At 42.8% G+C, this 390-nt stretch overlaps 1 protein-coding gene across 1 annotated transcript in view; it reads right to left on the reverse strand.

Moving 5' to 3' along the window:
* The window catches only part of cita (citron rho-interacting serine/threonine kinase a), a 121,082-nt gene that overhangs the window by 77,559 nt on the left and 43,133 nt on the right, over nt 1-390 (reverse strand). The window lies entirely within an intron of this gene.

Here is a 390-nt window from a genome sequence, read left to right on the forward strand (position 1 = left end):
GAAGAAACTTTATTTCCTCAGATTGCAAAAGGTATGCCTTCATCCTGAAGTCAAATGTAACACCTTTTAAGACCCTTTCCATACATTTTAAGACCTCATCGCCACTTCGAGTTCTAACCGGTTACATTGGCGACACACTTTACCTCACATTGACTATATACAGTATTGATTGTCCTTCCTCCTTATCTTCCAACCATTTGGACGCAAACTTGCATTTCCCCATAACGATGTTTAACAACCGGCGTAAACGGGCCTTCGCGCGCTATCAAGCAGTGAGCGTGCGATGTCCTGTTCAGATGACGTCAAATCCAACGGGATGCCATAAATAAACTACACAGAATCACACTACACACCTACGCAATGATTACATTCAGGCAGACTGTAGAATAC

Source organism: Notothenia coriiceps, unplaced genomic scaffold (assembly GCF_000735185.1).
Source record: "Notothenia coriiceps isolate Sejong01 unplaced genomic scaffold, NC01 NC01_scaffold00002072, whole genome shotgun sequence".
NCBI lineage: Eukaryota > Metazoa > Chordata > Actinopteri > Perciformes > Nototheniidae > Notothenia > Notothenia coriiceps.